Source organism: Eublepharis macularius, chromosome 9, assembly GCF_028583425.1.
Source record: "Eublepharis macularius isolate TG4126 chromosome 9, MPM_Emac_v1.0, whole genome shotgun sequence".
Lineage (NCBI taxonomy): Eukaryota > Metazoa > Chordata > Lepidosauria > Squamata > Eublepharidae > Eublepharis > Eublepharis macularius.
Genome location: NC_072798.1, coordinates 4,009,870 through 4,033,223, shown reverse-complemented (window position 1 = coordinate 4,033,223; position 23,354 = coordinate 4,009,870). Strand labels below are relative to the sequence as shown.

Here is a 23,354-nt window from a genome sequence, read left to right as displayed (position 1 = left end):
TACATCTGTATCTTGTCGAGTGCATGACTCAAATACCAGAAGATCCTGTCTCATCTTTGTCATTGCCTTGTGTTGTAGCTTTGGGCAAGTGAGCAGTCTTTAAGTCAACCCCTCCCCCCATGATTAGTGGTTAATCTTTTTCTATTTAAAGTGTACCTTTTTACGAAGGAAACTTACCTGGCGTGACATGCTACTGTAGGGGGAAAATCCAGCCCCAGCTAAACTTAAGAGTCTCCACTGTGGCTTTCCTCACTCCACTGTGCAGCCTGAGTTGTGACCAAGTAAAATGCCTGCAATGGGCTAGAAAAGTAGGTAGGTACAGCAAAATGGTATTCAGAAGTAACATGTGCTGAGCTCATGTGGTTGGAGGGTCCTGGGGAAGCAATGTGTATTGCAGCATCTCCTCTGCCACTGACTTGCTAGAGAGCCTTAGGCAAGGCCTGGCCTCTCAGCTACCCTCTCCCCATGTGTAAAATGAGAATGATAATAACCGTTAGCATTTATATTGCATTTTCAGAATGTAGCCAACACATGTATTGCGGATGAGTATGGATAAGAACTGCGATATAAGCTAAAGTACAGTTTACAGTTGCACAGGCCAGTCCTATTTGCATTTATTTAGAGCTCAAGTTGAGTTCGGCGGGGCCTACTTCCCACAAAGTCTGCATAGGTCTGCGAGCCTTACAACAGGTGGTTTTCTCGTTTTGGAGGTTAGCAGTTTCCTGTTCACATAATGTTCTTCCTAAGGTGGCCAAACTGTGGCATGGTTCAGATGAAGCAGAGAGCCATGGCTTTCAGCCTTGCTTGCTTAAATCCTGCACGCTCTTACCTCTTGCCCGCCAAGATAATTCGTTTCTTCAGCTTTGCATGTTTGCATGCCCTCCGCAAAACTGTGATGTATGCTTTTCTTGCAAATCGTGATCAAGCCACCATTTGGAATTCTTGTACAGACTGATTTTTCTTAATGTCATGTTTGAACTAGGCCTGTACCACTTCAGCAAGAGGGTGGGGCTCATGTGATTGAATATCGGGACCTCTGTTCAAATTTTTCCCCACTCACATTGAAAAGTAGCTTGTCAGGGAAAAGGAAACCAGCTTTCTCTCTAGGTGTGCTAGTTTTCTGTGTGTATGGGGGGGGGGGCGTTGTATGAAGGAATATTTGATCATGTGTGTCTCCACCTGCAGTCAAGTCACAGACTTACCTTCTCTGTGAGGACTAAGCCAGCATCCCCCATCTAGTGTAAAGTAGTTGCACTTATTCTTTTTTTTCTCTTTTTTATTATTTTATAAACATAAACATGAACAATAACAGTAACTATCCAATGTAAAATTACATAAAGTGTCTAAAGAGACTAAATAACAGAAGTGCTTTTTCCTGAAATCGCGTTTTAGACATAGAGTGATTTCGCACACGTTGGGTAATGCCCTTCCAATCCTCTTTATAGATCATTTGGGATGGATTTTTTTGTGTGCGGAACAAAAAATCCACCTCAAACGACTGATAAAGTGCATTGAAAGTGCATTATCCAACATGAGTGGAATCAGCCATAGCTTAATACATTGAAGAGCAAAGATCTTATGTATATATATATAGGTTGATGATATCTCGATAAGGTAAGTTAGATGCCAATAACTCGTTGTTTGTAAGAACCTCAAAAAAGGGCTCCATTTTGTATATAGTTTTGATGATAATGATGGGTTACTAGACATTAGTATATTTTCCTATATTTTCTCCATTATCAGTTGTTCCCAAATTTTAGTATACCACGAATTAAGAGACGGTGGATATTGTGAGTTGCACTTACTCTTAATATTTCAGTTTTTATTACAACATTCCTAGGAATCTCATTACTATAAAAAAAACCTCCAATAAATGTGTATCTGAAATTGTAAACAAATATAATACTAAAATACCATAAATTACACCATACCTGCTTACCTCCAGCTGTTTAAGGCCTAACCCAAACAAGACGGTTTTAAAGCCGTTCCATACTTGGATTATTTGTTGTTCACACAGGGAGGCCCTTGGACCTGATTATTTTCCACTTTGGAGGGATGTTTTCAACAACCCTTCTTTGAAAAACGTAACCTCAGAGGCGCACTGCTCAGGTTTTAACGAAAGCATTCCAATGGGCTAACAAGCCAGGACCGTTACCTACAGTGAAATTTACATTGGTTGCCGTAGGATAGTCGCTTCTGGAAGCCTACCCTATTGAAATGCTGAGTTAGAAATTGGTGGAACAATCCTGTTCTGTATGCTTGGTCTTCCTTTCTGATCAGGTGCAAAACTGAGGGAGGAGTCATTTCTCTCTCTCTCTCTCTCTCTCTCTCTCTCTCTCTCTCTCTCTCTCTCTCTCTCTCTCTCTCTCTCTCTCTCTAAAAAATCCTCTGGAAACGTGGTCACATTTGAAATGTTTAGAATTAACGTGTTTTCTCTCTCCCTGCCCTGCACCTTGTGTGGTGACATCATCAGTTGTGGTGACACCAGGTGTTCCTTTTAATTTTCAGTTTGTGTGACTCACACTTCACACACTTTATTTTTGTTTATTTCTGCAAAAGGAAAGCCACAACTATCTGTAGCAGCAGAGAGTCACAAAAATGTGGAATGCCTGTTCACTAATAGTCACTTCAGACACCAAAATTTGTGTACCGCTCTTTGTGATTTTTTTTTTTTTAAAGAATGAGAACTGGAATGTATCTCGTCAATCTGTTACTCGACTAAAACAGTTTTAATTGGTTGTGTGATTGATTAACTCGCAGAAATGCTGCCAGACTCAAGTGAAGTATGTTGCATTTTTAATATAAATAATTTCTCTTTGTCAGATGCAGGGAAATCCTGGATAACGTGGCAAATCTTTGTTGTCTGAGTCGCGAGAATTGCTGGTTTACAATGATAGCGTGAGCACTGAACACCGTTTCACAGAGGGACATCTCTGATTAAAAATTCATATTTTTAATCTGCGATTAATGAGTTGCCTGTGCATGCTGATTAATTGCTGATGTGACATCAGCTGCGCATCCGCGATAGCATCCCAAGGCCTTACCTTGTTGCTTTCGTAGATAAACTTCCGTGGTTGTACAGAGTCCCCTACCCGGATGGAAGGGCTCTTGGCTTTGATTTAAAATTCACTGTCTCGTTCCTTGCTTTTGTCAGTTTGATTGCTTAGCCCATTGAAGCTTCCTCTCGCGGTGCAGTCTTGAAACAGCGCTGCATCTACTTATAATATCATTAAAATGGTTATTCGGGGCTGGAGCTGCCTAACGTGAATTGGCTTAGAACAGCTTGCAGGCTTTTCCTTCTGGCCTGCCTTTATAAGAAACGCTCCGATTGTGTGTGTACATGTAGATTCAGCATGATTGCCTACTAGAGCTGAAAGCAGGAATTGAACTGCTGCAACTAATTCATTAATCAGATTCCATCCCCCTCCCCCCCAAAATCTGTTATTAAAAAATAAAACTGGAAACAGTTGCGTGCCTTGAGTTGAACAAAAAATGGCCAGTGTCAAAATAATGCAATGATTGGCAGCCCAGTGTTTTGTGTCAGTGCTCTTGAAAGCAAGACAGATGATGTAATGCCTTCATAGATCCAGAGGAGTTAGCCGTGTTAGTCTGTAGTTGCAAAATAGTAAAGAGTTCAGTAGCACCTTTAAGACTAACTAACTTTATTGTAGCATAAGCTTTCGAGAACCACAGCTCTCTTCGTCAGACGCATCGTCAGATTCATCTGACGAAGGGAGCTGTGGTTCTTGAAAGCTGTCGATGCATCTGACGAAGAGAGCTGTGGCTCTCAAAAGCTTATGCTACTATAAACTTGGAAACAATTTACTTTTTAAAATGACGCTATGATTTTAGGAGCCTATAATCCTGTCATTTTGTTTAAGGATCGCCCCCATCGTGCTGTTAAAAGTCGAGAAAATGCAATTATTGAAACAGCTTCTTAAGGAAGGCAGTTAAGGAATACAAGTTACACTGGTAGCCTCTTCTGGGTAACTTATGAAAAAGAAATGTGGCTGGCGATAGGATTACAGGCTCCTAAAATCATAGCGTCATTTTAAAAAGAAAAGTAACTTGTTTCCTAGTTTAGAGTAGCATAAGCTTTTGAGAGCCACAGCTCTCTTTGTCAGATGTATCATCAGCTTTCAAGAACCACAGCTCTCTTTGTCAGATGCACCGTCAGCTTTCGAGAACCACAGCTCCCTTCGTCAGATGTAGATACATCTGACAAAGAGAGCTGTGGTTCTCGAAAGCTTATACTACAATAAAGTTGGTGCTTTAAAGGTGCTACTGGACTGTACTATTTTGCGACTATGCCACAATAAAGTTGGTGCAATAAAGGTGCTTCTGGACTGTACTATTTTGCGACTACAGACTAACACGGCTAACTCCTTTGAATCTATGTAGTACCTTCAGTTACTGGTCTTGTTGATTATGTGTTAAGAATTTCCCTGGTGGCCCCAACCACCGATTCATCCCATTCGGTGCTGGGTCTGCCGGTTGTGCTCAGTTGATGACTTAGGGAAGTTCACACACAGGATGCGATGGCAACATCTGCCTGCTGTCATCTGGTAGGCAGGGAAATGCAGGGTACTGGGAAATTGGGCCATTCTGTTTTCTGTCTCTCAGGGCTTGTAGCCCCAGTAGATCTCCTCTGTGTGTTTCCTTCAGCTGTCTAGGAGAGCACTGTGGTCCCCAGGAAGGGGGCTTGCTCATGGCTGCTGATCTTCCCCCTTGCTGCAGGGGGATGCGGTGAGGCGCTTGGGTCCACTTTCTGTTTACGCGGAGGGAGTGGGCGAGATGCAGCACGACGCATCAGGCCTTGCCCCAGCTCTGTGTGAATGGGAAGCTTACAGAATAGGCCGTGTCCCAGAATCCTCTGCTGTGCATTTAAAGGCTCCTTGCCATGCAAAGGTTTCCTTCCCAGCACTTTGAACTTCCCAGCAGTTCTCAGTTTGTTTTTTTTGTGCAAACTGTTTATGCTAACAACCGTGATTTCCTGTGGCAGATGGTGCCAGAGGTTTATGATATATGTTATGTGGCTTAGAATGAGGGTGTACCAAAGAGGGTGGTAGCAAATGAATCCTTGGGGTTCGCTCTTCGGCGCCTGCCTGGGAAGGCAGTGGCAGCTTCAAGGCAAGTGGGGAAAGGTTGCTGAGCAGATCCTGGCTAGGAGTCAGAATAACTGAGCCCCTTGTTTTGGGTGGGCCGAACGGAGCTCCTGAGAATCGGCAGCGAAGTTTGAATTCGTGGCTGCAGCCGAGAGCAGCAATTAAAGGGGAGAGAGGAGCGCCAGTGTGTGTCCTGGTATTCTGCATATGGCTCCGAGAAGCTGCGCAAGACCAAGCTGGAATTAAATAGCTCCGAGTGGAGTCAATCGTACTTTAACTAAGGCTTATTGATTAAACTGTCCCTGTAGACTGCCTGCCTTCTGTATTGTTTTTTTTTCTACAGTGCATTTTAACTACAACTTAAGGCAGGGTGGAGCATCTTTGTCCTGCGTCCTCCTGCTTATAGGTTTCACACCAATTAATAGCTTTTTTTTGCAAGGTGAGGGCTGCCTTCTGTACGCCTGGCAAGGTCTCGAAGAAGGCTGTATGGATGACATCTTTTAGCATAATCGAGGTGACCCCTCTGAGAGGGTGGGGTGGAGGGAGACCTCGGGAAACGCTGTTTCTTAAGCAGACACCTCTTATTCCGTGGCTTTAAAATCAGGTTTGTTCGTGGTACAGTTTTGAAAGTCTTTAGAATAAGCGATTCGCCTTTCTTGGAAAGGTTTGTCTCCCTTTGGCTGGGCTGTTTGTTTGGTTTGCTTTTTCTCAGGTCTGTGAAACTTTAGAAGTAACATCCTATAAAACCCAAGGTCTGTTATCGCAAATGTAGCTGCATCCAGAGCAGAGAGAATGGCGATGGGGGGGCAGGGAGGAAAAAATTGCTGAGCTTACTTTAAAAAAAAAAAGCCTTTTGAAAGGCCTATTCATGAAAGTGAAGCCTTGGAAGTTTTCTGTGTTCCTGCCTTGTTGCTATTATGGTGGCTTTTCCCAGGGCTCACATAATGGCATTGGAGTGGTTCAGCAAAAGCTCTTCCTTGCAGCAGGCCATGAATGTCAAATTGCTTTGCCAGTCCCGGCGCTGATATTGGTTAATAAATTAGGGGCTCTGCTCGACAGTCACAGCGTGTGACCTTTGGTCAACAATATGGTGAGGTTTGAGCCACTTAGAGGCTGGGGGAAATAGTCTTTTGGGGGGGGCGGGAAATAGATTCCCATCATTGTGGGTGCCGCCGTACTACGGGCCTGCATCTGCCAGTCCGCGTGAGCTGGCCCATTGTTCCTGCCAGTGGTAATTGGGGGCCTCAAGTTGATCATTAATCTGAAAACCCCGGTGCCAGAACAGCTTCTTTCAAGTGCTTGTGTGCCCATGGCGGCCATTAATTAGCGGGAGTGGACTCCAGGCAGGATCGTGGCCCTAACGAATCTTAATGTGGTATTGCCACGCTTGGCTCAGGAAGAAAAGTGTACGCTAACTTTTGAAATAGGAAAGAGTCCAGTAGCACCTTTAAGACTAACCAACTTTATTGTAGCGTAAGCTTTCGAGAACCACAGCTCTCTTCGTCAGATGCACCTAACGAAGAGAGCTGTGGTTCTCGATAGCTTATGCTACAATAAAGTTAACCAGTTGCTGACTAAATGGCAGGGGAACTTAGTTATGGAGCCAAATATGACATGTTTGTGTGGTTTAAAAAGCCATCGATCCGAGAGCTTGGGTGTCTTTGTTCAGTCCATTTGTATTGATAAGGCTGTGTGCTTTTGTTTGGCTTGTTGTGTACTGCAGAACTCTGAGGCTCAACTTACCAGTAGCAGTGGGATCTGGTCAGGTGGAAAGGAGGCCTGTTACAGGCTGCGTTCCTCTCAAGTAACAGCCTGAGAAGTGCTTGTGGGTAGGGGAAAGTTTTGGCACATTTTGAATCTCATTGTTTCTGCTCGCTCTGAAAGGGTGGCAAACCTCCCGCTCATGTGTTCCTATGCCTTGTTCACAGCGTACTTCTAGTAGGGAGTGTCGGTTAACCAATGCCTTCTCAGCAGTTACAACAGAAGGGCAAAGGGTTAAAACCTCTTTAGCCAGCCCTGTGCAATATATGAACAATTTAGTTTTGTAGGGATCTTAATGTAACTGGGTGTTAGTCTTCCAGAGGGACTGGATGTTCTCTGATCTTGCCTTGCTGAGAAGAGGGGAAAACAACTCTTCTGTCTCATGCTCAGCTTGGATTCCTGCACCTAGAACTCTGTAACTTGAAAACGCAAATGGAAACTCCATTTAAGATGAATTCTGCTGGGCTGTTCTTGAACGTTTTAATGTAGCACACCATGTTTACAGAAAAGAAACTCCATAATTGTAAAGACAGACTATTGACTGGGGCCCAGCAGTGGGTCGAGGTTCGGGCAGGTAGATTGCAAGACCTGCTTTCGTTCATAGGGTCGCCATAGGTCAGAGGCAACTTGGCGGCACATAACACACAAAGACCAACAAGACTGAAGGGAGCTTTGACTCTCAGAAGCTTATACCTGGAAACCTTGAGGGTCTTTAAGATACTACTCAAATCTTGCTCTTTTTGGCTATTGGGACTTAATGAGCTGCGGTGAACCAATGGAGAGCAGGTCTCATTCATTGTTTGCAAGACCAGATCTCTTGGTTTCTAGTCCAGCTGTTTCTCTGCTGATTGAATCCCTTGAGCGGATTTCGTTTCCTGGTCAGACTTTTAAGTTTACACAGTTTTGTGAAGCAGTGGAAATTGGCAGTGAAGGAGGGGCTGCTCTGGGCTTGCACTGGGGCTGTAGTTGCTAGGGAACCACATTCTTTGCACCTGTTAATCTTTGTGCTTTCCTGAAACGGGGTTTTTCACAGACCCATAGCCATGCTGGGTAATTAAAGGGGACCTAATTAACAAAACGTGGCTGCGTTTGCAACTGCACTCTTGGGCGTAGCACGGTTTTCCCTACCAACAGAACAAGTTTTCCCGTTCTGAGATCCCAATGTTCTTGTGACATCTGGGGCAGAGGGAGCAAGTCGGTACTGAGAAGGCCTTGGTTTCTTTTTTCCCCCTCCTGGAGCTTTGTCTACTTTCTTGGCAAGGAAGCCGAAAAGCCACTGTGGACAGACGCCAAGTGCAGCTGTATTACTAAATGTGAGTATATGCCGGTATTTGTTTTGCTCGGCCATTGTATGTCTTTATGGTGCGCTTTCAACTCATCTGATGCCGTTCTGCCTTGTTTTCCACTAGAGACTCTATATACATTGAGGGACGCCAAGCTACCCGTTTTAATGTCTTGGCTCATCTGTGTGGCGTGCCAGTGCCCTGCCAAGTTACTTGCCAAGTGATTTTAGTTACTTAATTTATATTCCTCCTTTCTCCTCAAAGGGGCTCCAAAGTGGCTTAGAGCGATCCCTCAGTGGAACAGGCTTCCTCGGGAGGTGGTGGGCTCTCCTTCTTTGGAGATATTTAAGCAGAGGCTAGAGGGCCATCTGACGGCAATGCTGATTCTGTGAACCCGGGCACATCATGAGAGGGAGAGCAGGAAGGGTTGCATCAGGGCTTAGTTCTTCGTACACGCCCAGGGTAATGCCGATCACCACCTTGGGGTTAGGTAGCCATTTTCCCCAGGCCAGTTTGGCTAGGGATCCTGATGGTGTTTTGCCATATTCTGGGCATGAAGCAGGTGTCACTGGGTGTGTGTGGGGGGAGGTAGTTGTGAATTTCCTGCATTGCGCAGGGGGCTGGACTAGATGACCTTGTAGATCCATCCCAACCCTGTGATTCTATGATTCTCCTCCATTTTAACCTTCACAACAACCCTTTGAAATAGGTTAGGCTGAGCGTGTGTGGCCAGCCAGCCAGCTTCTGCAGCAGAGTGGGGATTCAAACCTGGGTGTCCCAGATCCCAGTCTGACGCACTAACCACTGCCCAGCACTGTCTGATTTGAAGATGCCTGGAGCAAGGGGGCCTTCCGTCTTCTGTGGAGCCTCTTTTCTCAGCTAAGAGGGTGGTATTGTAGGAAAGGGATCCCAGATGTTTCGCTAATGAGTTAGGGACCATAGATTTCACCACTATGTTGCCCTACATATTATCTGTTGCTTTAAATATGTACTCCTATATCCTACCTGTGCTTTACGTTGTTCAATGTAAGTCCTAGAAGTGATTATGTTCTGTTTCAGCAATTCCTCAACCCCATACTGGATCCTTGCTAATGCTATATCTTTGTAAAATTATATTCATTTACCCCATGACATTGTTTATGGAAATGTTCTTGACACTGTATGGGAATGCCTGCCCTTGTCCTTGCCACTAATTGTACTAATCTCACACTACATAATCCGCCTTGAGTCTCAGTGGGAAAGGCGGAATATAAATAACATACATACATACATACATACATACATACATACATACATACATACATACATACATACATACATACATACATACATACATACATACATACATACTTTCATGGCAAATGCTCAGTCTCAGCAACTTCTTCCTCTCGGATGTGTTGGGATATTTTATGCTTGATTTAGGTTCTTACATGCTGTCCTTGCCCACCTGTAATTGTTCATCATCCAGCCAAGAAATAACTTGTCTTTTATTCATGCTGAGCACCATTGGAGTGGAGGAGGTGATTATTTACCGATTTCTGTTATTTATAGTCCGCCTTCCTCGCTGAAATATTAGAGTCCAGTAGCACCTTTAAGACTAACCAACTTTATTGCAGCATAAGCTTTTGAGAGCCACAGATCTCTTCGTCTCTTTCTCACTGAGACTCGGGAAGGTTTACACAGTGTGATTCAATTCAGTAAACAACAGAATAGGGTTTAGATTGCAGAGATCTGATACAGAGCTGAAATTTAGGCATAGGGGAGTTGATGGTCGATCGCTAGGAATTGGGACTCCCTGGTTTTAATCTTGCTTCTTCCATGATAAGCTCACGGAGTGGCTTTAGGCGAGTAAGCCCACTCATGCTCTGCCTCATTCCACGTCTGTAGTACAGTAGCAGTAGAACACTGACCTACCTTCTAGGGTTGTTGTAAAGGTTATGTGATGCACGTGAAGTGCATTGGATGCCCTGAAGTGGTATACCGGTGTATGCTAGTAGCTGATCCCAGATACACCCAGATCCTAATCTTCTCCTTGTTAACCTTCTGGTTGAAATCTGTTCAGAGACCTCTCAAAGCCATATTTATTCTTCAGAATCATAATAGTTTTCTATCACTCACTTTCACAGCTTTCCCTGAACTTATCCTGGGAATTGTAGTTCAGTAAGATGCTGAGAAGTCCCCGGTGCATGCCCCCTCCATCAAAGTACAGAAGTCCCTAGTGTTCTTTGGAAAGAAGGGAGTGACTGTTAAACCCATTTTAAGCCCTGTGGTCTAGCTGTGTCTCCAGAAATCACTTGTTTACATTGTTTTGCCCAAACAGCTGCTGCTGGTACTTCTTAAAATGGTCACACACATTCCACAATCCATGGGTGTAACCTACCATGCTAGAATTGGTGTTTTTGCAAGGATTTGGAAACAGATGCTTTGCAAAAATTTCCTTTCCAAGGATTTGTTTGGAAGACTGCTGTTCTTCCTGGACTTTTTCTTGTTGCAGTAACTTTCTAGCCACATCGTCATGTTTTCAGCTCTCCCCAAAATCCTTTCCAGCGTGAATCTTGAACTCAGAATGTCCTTCATTGAAGTTTTGGGTTAGGCAAGTCTTGGGGTAGAAACTGTTATTCCCTTTCCTCCTCCTTTTAAAAAAAAATGAAATCCACTGTCTTCTCGGCTGCTTGGGTGTGAGACAGCTCTGGGATCATTACGTTCTTTCTCTTGCAGGCTGCAATCAAATAGATTCCTTTGAGGCTTCCCCGTAGATGCTGGTCAGTTGTCAGGAACTGTAGGAGATTTTCTAGCTGTTGATGTGCAAGGGAATTGGGAACTAGTTAGCATATACAGGCCTTAACAGCTCAAGTGCTCAGACACCACGGTGGATCCCCCAGTGAGAACCTAGAACAGAGTTGGTGTAAATGGCAGTGTGAAAAAGGGAGGGGGGTTGGGGAGGAACAGAGGCCTCTGTATGAAAGGAGTGAAGTATAGATTGGAAAAATAAAGGCGCTCCTTGTTATCTGCCTGCTCCTGTTCTTAAAAATGTATTCGTTATATCTTGATCTTTCTGTGTGAGTCTGATGCGTTGCTGAACAGACTTTTGAAGAACCTTGAAATGCTCGGTTTCAATGCGTTAATGGGATTTTTTTTCACAAAAGGCTTGCTATGGGAAAGAATCCTGGTTTCAGAGCTGTATATAGAGAGGTTCAGCCATAGACGTTCTCATTGACAAGGTATATCTTGGAGAAGCTGCTCTGACATTTAAAGAATAGTTTGATTTACTTCTAAAGATTTAGTCATGGTTGAAAATGGGTCCTTGGGGCCAGAATTTGTCTGAAAATATTTTAAACGGATATGGAATTACTGTACCTCAAAAATAAATATTGCATGATAGCTGCTTTTGCGTTATTAGCTGCCAGCAGTCTCCCATTTGGGCACTGGCCAGGACCCCCCCCCCTTAACTTTCATGGTGCCGTAGCATAAAGGCTTGCAGTTTTTTCAAGTGAGGGAAAATTAAAAATGCTCAAAGTTGAGGCAAAAGGGGAGAGGAACCATGACACTTTGCGAATCGTCGTTAGATAAAATTATTTTTCCAAAAGCGCTTTAATTTTGCTAGCCCTTAGAACAAGTCCCTAAAATAGATCAGTATTGTTTACATTTTACAGATAGCGAATTAAGGGGTTTGGACCAGGCCTCGTAACGCGGATCTCCCTACTGCCTTTGGAGAATTAGAAAACGGAAACGTGTGCTTACAGAAACGTATGCCTGCTACTTATGTGGGGCTGTCTGTACAGAGAGCAAGCGGGGGCCTGTTCTTTGAATGATCAAGGTCCCGAGTTCAGCTCAGAGGATCCAGTGATGTGAAAGACCTTTGCTGGAGAGCTACTTCCCATGAGAGCACGTGATGCTGAACTAGACAAGCGCGTCAGTCTGACTCAGGACAAAACAGCTTCATTCGTTCAGCGTAAGACTCAGATGATGTCCTGGAGTGCCCCTCTGACGTTGTCTCGGAAGCTCTCCAGCCAAGCCAGTATTGGACCAGAGCGTGCTTAGGAACCACGAGTATTTGGCTCAGAGCAGAGGTTTTGGGTGAAGTCCGGGATAAAAATGCAACAAATATTTAAACTTGGTAGGCAGAGGACTCGTGTACCTTTTAGAGATTACCAAGGCCTGCTTGGAACTAGCTGTCTCTAGGTTACGTTCCCGGTATTCTTGTCTTCCGGTTATGTGATCGCTTGAGATAATATTGAAGCTCTGGAGTAATGTTGCTTAATATTCATAGAATGTTCTGTATGCATTATCTTTTGCAATCCTTCTGGCATTCCTGTAAGGTATGAGCCCCGTGGCGCAGAGTGGTAAGCGGCAGTACTGCAGCCCAGGCTCTGCTCTCGACCTGAGTCCGATCCTGGCAGAAGGCGGGTTCAGGTAGCCGGCTCAAGGTAGACTCAGCCTTCCATCCTTCCAAGGTCGGTAAAATGAGTACCCAGTTTCCTGGGAGTAAAGTGTAGATGACTGGGGAAGGCAATGGCAAACCACCCCGTAACAAAAAGTCTGCCAAGAAAACATCGTGATGCAACGTCCCCCCATGGGTCAGTAATGACTCAATGTTTGCACGGGGGACTACCTTTACCTAGGACAGCATTTTCTTCACCTTAGACCAAGCTGGCACCCCAGTGTTTTTAGAAAGTGGGCAGGGCCAGGTGAAGATTTTTGAGTTTTTGATAGAATGCAGAGACTTTATATAAAGTACTTTGCCTGTGCAAATAGCAGAGTGATACTAAAAAACAAAAAAAAAACAGTGGGACTTCTGTTTGGCTGGACACAATTGGGCTGCATGGCTAAAATGCTTAATGCACCTAACTGGAAATTCTGTTGAGTCATTAGATCTTCCCAGTTTTAATGCATTTCTGTAATTTGGTCAGAAATGGATAATGCCATCACTATATCACATTTTGTTCACTTCTCAAAAATCATGCATGTTCCTAGCAAAATCTGGCTAGAATCTCTCACTGTATACTCGCGTGCTGAGCTCTCACCAACCCTTCAGCACCCAATGTCATTGATACAAGAAGTAACCAGGGCAGGTTAAAAATGGCTGGGCTGATGTGAAAGGGTAGCCAGGAGAAGCATTTCCCCCCATTTCCCTTTGCAAAAGCGCACTAGATGTATGAAAAGTGAAAACATACTGTTGGATGAGAATTGTTTGGCTAGCTCAATATGTATACCTATTCTGTATGTACGCAAGAAAACATTAACCATATGTTAATTTCAGAAGGCATCCTGCTAAGCAGAGCTTCTGCCCGAAATGCTGAAGAGCAACTATTAGAGTTATGTATAACCTCACGCCCGGACACTTTGTGGCTGTCCCCACCTCTCGTGGCAGCCATTTTTGCATCCACCACCCTGTGTCAGAATTTCAAAGGTGCCTGCAGGCTGAAAAGGACTGGGGGACCCCTGCCTTAGATGCTGATTTTTTTCCCCTTATAAATGGCAGGTTGAAGTTTTGTGCTAATGGCTCTATTAAGTTCCTGACTGTGGTGAGTCCCAGACCATTAACATTTTATTTATTTAATTTATTATTGGACTTACAGTCCACTCTTCCCCCGGATCACATCAATTTAGAAGACATAAAAACAGGTAAAAACAGATAGCATAAAAAGAGCAAATATAATTTCACAAGTCCACCCTCAACAGCACACATTGCACAATCCCGTATATGGTCATTTGGGGGCCTGCGGGGGCTGGTGACAGTCAACAGATGAAAAAAGCAAAGACTAGAAGAGGGACACCCCTCCCCACCCCCGCTCAGCAGGAGGCCGAATAGGAGAGTCACTTGCCTCAACCACCAAAGACCTGGTGGAATATCTCTGTCTTACAGGCCCAGTGGAATCACAGCAAGTCCCACTAGACCCATTGTCACAGACAGAGAGTTCCACTAGGCTGGGGCCAGGGCCAAAAAGACCCAGGCCCTGGTTGAGGCAAGGCAGACCCCCTTGGGGCCAGGGACCACCAGTAGATGTTTATCTGCTGAACGGAGGGAGCCCCCTCTGGGGAGTATAGGGTAAGAGGCGGTCCCGCAGGTGTGCTGGTCCCAGGTGTTGGAAGGTCATTCTCTTCACCGCTATCTCCTTTGCCCCATCTCTTTCCAGTCTTGGCTGTCCAGATCCTTATAACTAAAGATTGCGACTTGTCTGCCGATCTTGCGAGCCCCAGGTTTTTTCTCCCACAGCTCAAACCATCCCTTGCTAAAGTGTGCTCGCCTTTAATTTGGGGAGGGGTGGGGGGAGAGTTGTGGATCGAGTTGTGGATCAGTGGGAAATAGAGTCATGTTGACCTTTCTGAAAATCTTTAAACATGGCTGTGTTGAAGATTACACCTGCCAGGCATTGATTCCATAAAGCAGCAAGGAGAGGATTACGCCTTGCAGTGCCTTGGCAGTCTCCTTGCTGAGCTAATGTCCTGGGTTAATGATCTGTCCAGATCAGGGGAATAGGCACCTCCGGGTTTGTTTCTATATTTATATGGGAGGTTATATCGGGCGTTGTGTGTGTGTTGCAGTGTGGTGTGACCTGTGCAGCTGGTGGCATCTTACGAAGCTAGGAGAATGAAGGGCTAGAGTAGGCCATGCGCTGTTTTTCCTTGTCAGGAGCAAGCTGGGACGGAGCTGTGGCTTGCAAGTGCTCAGAAGATCAGGCTCGGTTGCCCCCTCCGGTACTGAATCTCAAGGTGGCCTTAGACAAGCCTCTGTCTTCTCAGCCCCCAGCCTCCCTCTCCCTCTATAACATGGGACTAGTGCTGGGCCTACCTTGCAAGGTTGTTATAACAGACACTGAGTTGGGGCCTTTGATTGATGCCTTCGGTTGGGTCCCTCTCTGGTCAGTCCTGCCCTCTTCAAATCTTGGTGCTGTCAGAAGACAACGGAGTGGTTTTTTTCCCAGCCTTCCTCTGCGGCGTACGAACCTGAATGCACAGTGCAAAAGTTCCCCTGGGGCAGGGGAACATGCTTTGGTTTTGGCCTCTTGCACCCTGATGCAGAATTTTCCTGAGGCTCAGTATAGGTGTGATACCAACCCTGGGGGTGGAGGGTGGGGGGGAGAGCATAGAGGTGTGGCTTGAAAGTACTCACCTGGAGGGTCTTCTTGTGAAAAGAGGTGCCTCCATATGGGGGCTTCCTGGTGCATGCCACGGCAGACAGTCACTCCATCTGAACCCGGTCTTGGTGTATTTATATGTACTTCACAGGTGCTTCCGGTCTCTTGTGCAAAGTGGCTGGGGAGTGGGAGGGGGAGTGCCCTCAGACTGCCCAACTACTGCATGGATATTGTTGCTCAGTCTACGTTGGCAGACATCCCCCCGCCCCCCGCCCCCGCTTTTGGATCAGATGGCTGCAAGATCTCTCGTTCTGCCCGAGTCGCACATGCTTGCACGTCTCCCTCGGTGTCTGTGGCCTCTTGCATATCCCAAAGTGTTCCCCCCTTGTCAGCAGCTCTGCTAGGGGAGGGAGGGAGGGAGGTGTCAGTGTGGTGTCAGCATTCCCTGCAACCTTGGACGTTCAGGAACAATTCTGCTTAGGATGCTGGGTGCGTGCGTCTCACATGTTGTGCCAGCTTCCTGCCTCTCCCAGATAACTCAGTCAGTGTGCTTGGCAGATGTGCTGGCAACTGGGAGGAGGGGGTCCACACACAGGCTGCAGAAAGCTTTGGTGCCCAACCAGGAGGGCCTGATCTCTATTCAGAAGTTGCTTTCTGTGCTCAGTTTTGGTCTTGTTTCCGAAACGGAGATAATGCCCGCTTAATTCACTCCGGTCTGTGCTGTTTACGTGGCTGAGAGGTTATTCAGGGCCACGTCAGTCGTTAACATTTTAATCAGCGATGCCCGTAAAGCTCCCTGCCTTCCCTCCCCTTTCACAATTCGTGGAGATGGTGCAGCGATGTCTGGTTGGTACCTGTGGCTTGCCAAGTTCAACCCTTGTGCCTTTTCATGCCAACTGTGCTAGGTCCCAGATGTTTGATGCCCTCCAGTTTCGTCTTCCCTTGCTGGGGTGGGGTGGGGGGTGCACCGGCGAGCTCAAGTGCTATTTGTGGGGTCAGCCCTCCCGGCCAGTGGCTAAGGAAGAGATCATAGTTTTCCCACGGAAGCCACAAGTGGCTGGGAAGACAGCAGACTGTGCAAGCAAAGGGCAGCTTGACCAGGGAGGTACTGAACCTGTGTAGAAATTGCCCTCGCCTCCCTCCATGTTTGAGAGCGAAAGGCTCTTTGCACATGCTCCAGGGCACTGGGAACACATTTTAGGGAAAAACTCTGGCTCAAGGGATGCTGAGCCCCTAAAACCCCATACGGGGGGCACCATTATGTTGGCTCATATGGCCCAGCTGTACACTTACGGGGAGGTTGCCCCATCTGGAGTGCAGCCACTGGAGGGGGAATTCCAGGCGTTCCCAGATGCCAATTGCCAGGGAAGCAAAAGGCGAGGCTGTGTTCTCCCCACCCCCTTCAGAGTTCAAGGGGGATAAGAAACCCATCTCTCAGCTAGCAGATCTTAAAAAGAAGTCCTCTGAATTGGGGGACAAAGCGCTTGAAAATGAGGTCACGAAGAGGGTCGTCTGAGGTATATTTTAAAGAGCGGTTGGTGTGAAAGTCCCATATTCTCCATGGTATACGTGTGCCTCTTTCTGTACTATTTAGGTCAAACAGGTTTTGCAGGTTTTCCCCCTCCAGTACTTTTAAAAACCTGCCCAACCTGTTTTTACCAAATACAATAGTGGGACAAAAGAAATGTGTGCACAGTGCGCTCTCCATGGGTAACAATGGCTGTATTGTCCCATCTCTGGGGATGTTTTATGGAGAACACTTGGTCTACGTGAGAATTTGGGAACAACTTGGTTTAATTGGTGTTGGTGTTCATATCTTGCAGCCTCCTGGTGACCACAAATTTAATTCTATCAACCAGCTGAGAAAATTCCTCTGAGCATTTGGCAATGGCCACGCTCACGTTGCCATTGAGTAGCTTGTTGTTAAGGATTTCCTTGTCAGCTTGTGATGAAGGACAACGCAACTTCAGCAGTTGTGAACTTTTCCCACCGGTCTTGGGAAATGGGTGTTGCAAATAGTCGGAGCCTGTGAATTTGTTCTGCTAAGAGCGGCACACAAAGATGTCAAGCTGCTCAATGCTGAATTGGATCACTGGCCTGTTGAGCTCCGTCTTGACTCCTCTGTTGTAGTCTGCCACTACAGACTTAACATGGCTAACTCCTCTGGATCCAAGTACCAGCAGCTCTCCAAGATTTCTGGCAGAGGTCTTTCACGTCACCCACTGACCCTTTTCACTGGCTGTGCCAGAGATGGAACCTGGAATTTCTCTATACAAAGATGTTCTGCCCCTGAGCCCCACCTAGAATGCTCCTCTCTTCTCTGGTGCAAGGAACCTTCTGTTGAAACGCGAACAGAAGGTTCCTTACACCAGAGGAAAGCGCCGCATGCAGCAGGACAAATCCACAGGCTTCAAGATGCAGATATGTTCTGAGTTTTAATTCCTTGTCTCAGACTGAACTCTTTGTGGGAAATAACTCTTGGAGATAGTCTCCCGAAGTTCAGCCCTCTTCAGGTTTTTTTTTTTCATTTTCTCTCCGTTCTAATCGGTTTATTTGTGTGTGCATGCACGTGTGTGAGTTCTTCAGTGCTGGGTTATTGCTTGCTAGGAATAAGAAAGTGCTTCTGAGTCTAGCCATTTTGAGAAGGGGAAGATACTTGAAACCTCACGTTTATTTCTCAGCGGTTGCTATTATCCTTTGGCAAGTGGGGTGTCGTTTGACACACGCTCCCCAGCTGAGCAGGCAAAGCATCCCTGTAGAAAACTGGGTGAATTGTTACTGGGACAGTCGGTCAGGGCATGACAAGTAATTCTCCAGGATTAAGAACATTTCTAGATCACCAGGCTGCTAAAAACTTGCCAGAAAACATAACCTTAATTGGACAAATCTACTGTTTGACACTTAAAGTACTGTGAAGTGTCTTTCTGTTCTGTACCAGGACTTGGAAAATATTCCAGATGTTAAAGTACCAGCTCTACACAAGGCTAAATACACATTTCAGCATTGCAATAACTAACATTGTTGTTCTTTGAAACCAAGCGTCTGGGAGTTTTCCAACTCTGATTTCTTCTCTCTGTCTCATCTGATGTCAGTCCTCGAATTGCTTATGCTTTGTTTCAGCATTTCTTCAACTCTGTATTGGATTTTTGCTAATGCTCTGTCTTTTAAAACTTGCATTTATTTACTCTATGACTATTTATTGAAATGTCCTTGATATTGGCTATACTAATCTCACACTATGTAATCCGTTTTGAGTTTCTGAGAAAAGCAAACTATAAATTTATTTATTTTATTCGACTTATACCTCGCCCTTCTTGCGAGCAGGCTTAGGGCAGCTTCCAACAAAATATACCGTTAAAATACAATACGACATTATTGCAAATAGCATAAAATCCAATATTAATCCACATTATTCCAAATAGCATAAAAAAATCCAGGCGCCACCAAACAAATCAGGTTACTGTAAAATCACCATAAATCACGGGTAACTCCAGGGCGGCTGCAAAAGGAGGGTGTGGCAGTCAGAAGGGGGGACAAAATGCTGGCCCCTAATCAAAGGCCCGGCGGAACATCTCTGTCTCGTAGGCCCTGCGGAACTGTAAAAGGTCCCGCAGGGCCCGGATCTGCGGAACGTCCCTTGGGTGGAGACCACCAAAAGCCACTTATCCACAGAGCGCAAGGCCCTGCGGGGGGCATAATGGGAGAGGCAGTCCCGTCGGTATGTAGGTCCCCGTGCGTGGAGGGCTTTAAAATGACATTTTTTAAAAATCTCCGTCATGTATGCATTCTGGATCTGACTGCAGTCTCAGATTGCTGTGGTGTAAAATTGTTGGACTGCCTTGGTGTTTTATGCTAAGGCAGCATATAATAAAACAGGAGAGAGAGTCATGCCGCCTGTCTTGAGTCTGATACAGGTTGCTGGCTAAGAAGGGGCACATTGTGTAGTGCAGGCCAACAGATCGTAGGCCCGTGGGCACGTAGAAATTTCATTGCAGTGCCGAGTATTTTTATCAGCCGTTCATTGTGAGCACCTCTTGGCGATTCTCAGTAGAAGTCAATAGGTAAAGGATAAGGGCTAGCTTTTTGCGTCAGGGTTTACCCCGTATTTTGTTCTAGTTTTTAAAAAAGGATTAGCTTTTGTGGTAGCAACAATTAGGAAGTGTATTCATTAAACTATAAAACTCTGAAGGCTTTTAAAAAAAAACCATTCTGGGCCCTAAATTTTTTGGCTGTCTTCTAAAATCAAAAGAAAATTGGTCGAGCCGTGAAATAATGTAATGAGTTGTTTCCTAGCTTGAAGTTAGGATGTGGTGATGTTCAGAATTCCATTCAGTGACCCACGCTTATAGGTAGTGCAGAACTAGCCAGGACGGGGTGCATACCGCTGAGAGCGCTCTCACTCTTCACTGTACTGAGCAGTGTTGATACAAGTGACGTTCAGCAGTGGAGAAATCGCCCTGGCTCAGAGGTAAGGCTGGCCTGCCTGGCCTTAGGTGTCAGTGATGGGGCAAGGTCCCTCACTTTCTATGAGTCTCTAAAGATCTGTCGGTCAAGGTGAGCATGGCTTGGCAGAAGGCAGTTTTCTATATAGATAAACCAAGATGGGTAGCCGTGTTCGTCTGTAGCAGTAGAAAAGAGCAAAGAGTCCAGTAGCACCTATAAAGCTAACAACACTTGGGGTTGGGTATGAGCTTTCGTGAGTCACAGCTGACTCACAGGTTTCTAAAGAAGTGAGCTGTGACTCACAAAAGCTCATACCCTACCACAAATGTTGTTCGTCTTATTGCTGCTGGACTCTTGCTCTTTTCTACTGTATAGATGAGTCCAGTATCTCAGGGGAGACTGGAGAATTGGGAGAGGCTCCAGAGGAATGCTCGGCTAGATGGTCTGAACCAAGCAGGGCAGTTCTGAACACTTGCATGCTGCTTAGATCCAGGGGTTCTATTCCGATTGCAAGATTTTGCAGAAACCTGAATACTTCACTGAACGTTATGGCACTATTGGGCAAGGATAAGGCATCACGGAGTGAAATGAACCCCCACCTTACGTGAATTCAGAGTGTTGGTCCATCTAGCTCTCATACAGTCTTCTCGGACTCTCCAGGGTCCCAAGCAAAGGTCTCGCTCTTGGTAGAGGTAGGATTCAGACTCAGAACTTCACAAGCACAACCGAAGAGCTGAATGGAGCGCCGTGTTCTGTAGCAGCAGAGCAGAGATTTGTGGGTTTGAGCAGTCTGTTCAAAAGCGGTGAGCTACAGGAGCATTTATGGCACTTCGAACGTATTAGGTGTTCAGGGCACCCAGTCCTAAAGGCATGGAGCAGGCATAATGTTCTCTCTCCCTAATGCATGATGTACCAATCATGTTGCTTTAATGTCTCTGGCCACACAAAGCCAGCCCAGATTAGTCATACAGCACTTTTGAAAAATGCACTTGTGTGTGTGTTCCCCATTCTTCTTCCTTTCCTTCCCCTCCCAAAATGAAATCAGCAGCTGCCCTCTTTGAAAATACATCTATTGTGTCATGCATGCATGGCTTCAGATTTGGCACGGTCCGTGCTGTAGCAGAAGTCACTTTCAACCAGTTTGTTGAGGGTAAAGGAATTTCATAGACATGTAAGCGCAATTCCAGCTCTGCTCACGGACTCTTTTCGCCTGTTGTCAGTTTTCCAGGGGAAAGGGTGGGTTGAGCGTGTGTTTTTCCCATTGTGTTTAAGGGTTGATGACGGTATCTCTGGGCATTTCAATAGCAGTCTTGTAGAAACCCATTTGGCAGTTCGGTGTTCGTTACCCCACAAAGTAAAAGCCACATCTCACAAACTAACAAGTGTACAGTTTACAGGAAACTCCTAAAAGCCTTTGGCACCATCTGCAGGAAAACGGGTCGCCGGTGTCTATTAACCAGGCACAGATCTTAAGTTAGGCATGCATGCTTAAAGCGAAACTAGAAGAATGAGAACGTACCTGACCAGATGGTTTGAATACTGTAAAGCCAAAATGGTTTCATATTGGCAAGAACAGAGCCGCTAAAAGTTAGCCATAAACTAGCTTTGTTGAAATTGCTGAGAGCTCCAGGAAGGGAAGCTACATATGCAAGAACCTAGAACATAGACGGCACGTGGGGGTGGGGAGCTGCCTGACCTTTCCCGTTGCTTCTCATAGCAGGTTAGGAAAGCAGTGTGTGTGTGGGGGGTGAGAAATGGTATAGTGCTTGCTTCATACTTCTTCCCCTAGTTAGAGTTCCTCTGTTGCGTTTCCAGGGAGAATTTAACAATCTAAGACCTGGAACTGTATGTGCCAGTGAGTCGGGAGCCAGTGCAGACCTTTGAGCACTGGTCTGATGTGTTCTTCTAATGACCCGTGCGTCATTGCGGTGCGCCTTGCGTGCCTGCTGTGAGTTCTCAGCAGTCGTCCTGTGCCCGTTCCCACCTGCCAGAGTTTGCTGAGAAGAGAATCCATGCCTCTTGGTCAGCGGCAGCTGTAGCGGTATAATACCTACTGCAATGAGACCTTCTTTGCGCCCTGTATATCTGTGCAGTGGGGCAGCCAGGAGTCAGACCTGTAAATCACCTAGCTGTCATTTAACCAGCGCCCAGGTATTAAGGAACATGAAGGAACATTTTTTTAATCTTTGGTGGACTTGTCTTAAAGCAAAAAAAAAAATAGTCACAAATTGATATGATGATACAGAAAATGTTGAAGATCGATATACAATTTAAACCAGAAGCCTTTTTGTTGGGACTAATGGACCAGCAGTTAGAAAATAAACATGGTATTTTATTTCTATATATGACAATGGCAGCTAGGCTTTTATATGCGCAAAAAAGGAAAAATACAGTATTGCCTTCAATTGAGGACTAGATTGTGAAAATGGAGTTAGTGGAGACGGCTAAACTTACAGCTCTGATTAGAGATAAAACATTGTCTACTTTTATGGTTAATTGGAAACCCCTTAATGACTTTGTGGGTGAGACGAGAAAAAATGAACTGATGATTTGTGGATCTGATTTCTAAGAAGATAAATTTGGGAAAAATAAATAGAAGGGGCAGTATTGAAAAGGTAAATTTTAGAGGTATTAAAACTACAAGTATAATATGTGTAAAGATTAGGTGTTGTAGAGGAAAATGAAATATGTATTATTTTTCTTTGTTTTTCCTTTCTTTAATTTTCTTTACTTTCCCCCCTCCCCTCTTTTTATTCCTTTTTATTTAATCGTTCTTTTCTCTGCCCCTTTATTGGGCTTTTAATCTTATTAATAAAATTTAAATGATTAATTAAAAAAAGGAATTAGGTGTGGGGGGTATGGGAGTTCTGTATTACCTATATAAAATCAGCATTGAACGTTCTGCACCGATTTATATACTTCATTTATACCCCACTTTCCCCCCTTATGTGGGCCCCAAAGAAGCTTCTAGCATTCTCCCCTTCTCTGTTTTATCCTCACAACAACCCTTTGAGGTAGGATAGGCTGAGTGTGTGTGACTGGCCTAAGGTCACCGAGCAACCTTCCGTGGCAGAGCAGGGATTCAAACCTGGCCTCCCAGATCCTAGTCTGACACATCAACCACTGCGCCGTGCTGCTGACTCTGAGAATTTTGGCTTCCATTTTTCTTCTAGTCACAGAGCATAACGTGGTGCCTTGTGCTCTTGTGAATTGGGTGCAGCTTCATTGGCACCCTTAAATTGCTGCTGCCCCTGAAGAGTGGCTGGCTGGCTTGGGTTAGCTCTTCATTTAGCCCTTGCCGTGGTCAAAGCCGGTATGTGAATAATGCTGGAACGGCTAAAGAGCAGCCGTTACGGACGCTGCTGCAGTTTGGGTGTTGGGCTCCCAGAGACCCACCTCTACCTGGGTGCAAGGAATGTCTTTTGAGTGCAACTCCAAGATTGGCTTTTTAAAAAATGTGCTTTGTATTTTAAAATAAGGGGTAACTCTCTCGGACATTCTCCTTCCACAGTATGTTTGTGGATCCAAGTCAAAGGGTTTTGTTTTTTTTATGTATTTCAAATTTCTATTCTGCCCTCCCCGCAAGCAGGCTCAGGGCGGATAACAACGTATGGTATACAGTGTGCATCTCTGCCGCCTCCACACACACACACACACACCCAGGTCAGGGATGCCTCCAGAGC

The 23,354-nt window shown here is 45.4% G+C and overlaps 1 protein-coding gene across 2 annotated transcripts in view; it reads left to right on the top strand.

Moving 5' to 3' along the window:
• UBE2H (ubiquitin conjugating enzyme E2 H) overlaps positions 1-23,354 on the top strand; it is a 50,444-nt gene that overhangs the window by 5,367 nt on the left and 21,723 nt on the right. The window contains exon 1 of one of the 2 annotated variants that reach the window (XM_054988237.1): positions 7,099-8,179. The exons of the other annotated variant lie outside the window; for it this stretch is intronic. The gene's annotated coding sequence lies outside the window, so the exon portion shown is untranslated. Of the gene's footprint in view, positions 1-7,098; positions 8,180-23,354 lie in introns of those variants that run through there. 2 annotated transcript variants of the gene reach the window in all.